The sequence below is a fragment of the Parus major genome, chromosome Z, assembly GCF_001522545.3.
Source record: "Parus major isolate Abel chromosome Z, Parus_major1.1, whole genome shotgun sequence".
NCBI lineage: Eukaryota > Metazoa > Chordata > Aves > Passeriformes > Paridae > Parus > Parus major.
The window spans coordinates 32,813,362-32,816,355 of record NC_031799.1 but is presented as its reverse complement, the minus strand read 5'-3'; positions in this window follow the sequence as shown (position 1 = coordinate 32,816,355).

The window sequence follows — 2,994 nt, the reverse complement described above, 5'->3', positions numbered from 1 at the left end:
GTTGTATCATTTCCAACAGTATCTGCTGTGGCATAAGGTAATATATTTTTTGCACAAAATTACAAACAAAACAGTTCCAGGCATCTCGGCTATTTAGAATATTGGAAATAGTGCAAGTGTATGTTTGTTTCCACCAGAATTACAAAAGTATTATTAAAAATATATCTGGCCTTTAGTGTATTTAATGTCCTTCACTTCGAGTAAGACTTGTCCTCATGTAACAACGTCCCTTTAATTTACCCCCTCCCCTGCCCCTGTCTCTCATGAAACAAAAGATTTTACAGGATGTCTGACAATTTGTTTCACACACAGTGCTGGAATATAGGTTATGCTGTAATTTTCAGGCATTCGGTTGAAGCCCTGCTTCTGAGAGGAATGATTCTTGCTAATCTCTTTACAAACATCTCTTTCAGTTGGTGAGGGTCTTTAGGAGAAATGGGTCTTAATGTCTCTATCACCCTTAAGCTGAAGCAATTTAACTATTAGAGAGCCTAGTTAGTTTGACTTTAGGCTAATAGACAAATGGGTCCTCACGAAGTCTACTGCAGAAACCAGACAGCCTAAATTTCTAAATATTGGAGGAAAATTACATGTTCAGTGGGGAATATGTGGTAGGTGGTTTGGTAAGGCTGTACCTTCCTAGTACCTCAGCCAAAGGTAAAGCCTTTCCTTGGAAAGGAAGGGGGCGACATGTGGCCAAGAGCTGAGGATAAAAGGAGGCTGCATCCTCTGAAATTTCGAGAGAGGGAAATCCCACGTGGCTATGCCCTAGAGAGTGGATGGGCTCTTTCCCTCTATACAAATAAAGTTGCAGGACTCCTCTGCCTCCTTTGAACTGGCTTTTCATAGTGTGATTTTCCACAAGCTTCCTTTACATTACCTTCATCAGACTGCTCGAGTAAATGTCTCCCTGGTGCAAATAGTTTTGCCTGCCTATTTTTTAGCGTGTGAACAGTGGCACAGTAAGTTCCTGAGGTTACAGCTCCTCATCTTCCTCTGGCTTATGAAATAGTTAATCTCTTCTTTTGTTCTATTTAAAGTCATCTTCCAGAGGTTCTCATCTTTATGTTTGTGAACATTTGCTTTAAATAAAACCCTATCCTGGCATAAGGCATCTGCTCTCTGTGGACTATGACAAGAAGAGATGCAGAAACCTATGGGGGAAAAATATTTGAAACATTTAGATTCCTTGCATTGACAGGCCCTGCTAACATCTTTCTGCTCTTACACCCCACCAACTGGGATGTGATAGCACAGGATGAAAATCTAGCAGAACAATCATGTTTTTATTCGGCTGATAGTGGTTTTCAACCATAAAAATAAAATGGAAACTACTATGTATTTCATTTTTCAGAGCTTCCTCAGCCAAAACAGGTTTGAGGTAGGTGACTTTGTTGGAAATGATACAACTTTTAATATTTTTTAATGTAACTTTAGTCAAGGGTTTGCTCTCCTTTGCCCAGGGGCAGGGGAATTGAAGTTTCTCTACAAAAGACTCTGTTCATGGGGAGAGGCCTGATGAGCTTAAAACCCATGGATTGGGAGTAGCCAGAAGATACACAAGACAGAAATGAACATTAACGAGCATTATCCCAAACATGAACCCCTGGAGAGGTCAGAGACACCTGGTCTGGGAGAAGACTGATAAGAGAACCAAAGAAGGAGGACCCAATAAGCAATGAAGGTGAAGGGAATGATAATCAGTGGGAGACTGAATACTAAGAATTGTGTAATTTAAGACCAAGTATGAGAATTTTTGTGGGTTTTTCCTATATAGGTATGTGAAAAGTCTGCTAAAGAACCATGGAATGATTTCAATTGCACATCCTGGCCAGAGTAAAGTAATGCCTTGATTCTCTAACACTGAAAAGATGATGTTGGAGAGTTTCTGTTTTTCCCACAGTTTCGATGACAACTTGACTGACAGCATTTCTGTTACTGACTTTTCTTTAGTCTGGTACCACAAGCTCTAACATGCATTTCAGCTTTCCGTCCACAGCAGCATGACTGAGAACCCACAAGGTATGATGATCTCTCCTTCCTGAGATACATACCCGAAGCAATACATAGTACATTTTTGTCATTGACAATGACTGTCAGGTCAAGGAAGGTATTTCTGCTGTGTATAAACAGTGTTCAGTCCTTGAAGCTGAAGAACTGCTGTGAGTTCTTCTAACTGTGGGATGTTATTTGGGTCAAGGGCAATACTGGGAACCATAGAATTCACAGAAAGAAGGGGAAAATGCTCCTTGAGCAGATGCAAAGAACGATCTATTCACTTTACCTTCAGTGCCTTTGTCAGGATGACAACTGGGGAAAGTTCAGGCAGGAGACTTCAATGACAGAGCACTCTAAAGCCTTCAGATCAAAGCCACAGACAGTACAGTTGTGCTGCCTGAGTGATGATCATCTTGTAGTTGCAAATAGGTCAGGGATAGAATACAAAAAGGAAAGAGTTTTCTTCATGACATGGTCCCTTGTCTTGTTTCTGTCAGGTCCAGAATTCTTTGCTCCTTTTAACTGGTCTGCATTACTCCTAATGGAGTGTACATTCCCTTAATTTTGTACTGCAGCCTGAGTTAACCAGCCTAGCTTATTTCACAGCCTGAACAGTGTCTACAGGACTGGCTTTGCCCGCAGTGATAGCAAAATCTCCGTGGGCTTCACAGTGAGAGATGAAGTAGATGCATGAAGAGTGAGCCTAAAAGAGTGACTTTGTGTCTTACTTGCTGGAACTGTTGCTTTCAGAGATTGCACAGAGAAAACCAAAAGCAAGACAAATCCATTAGTGCCAACAAAAGATTAAAACTACACTCAGATGGGTATAATTTGTGCAATACTTCTTCATGAACAAAAGGGCTAGGGAGACAGTACTGAAGTTCAAATTCATTGTATTGCTGCAGGGGAAAAAAAGACAAAATGCATCCTGTGGAATGGTAATTGCTGATTTTAGACAATTACCTCAGTCTTCTAAAGAGTAATGAAGAAATATCC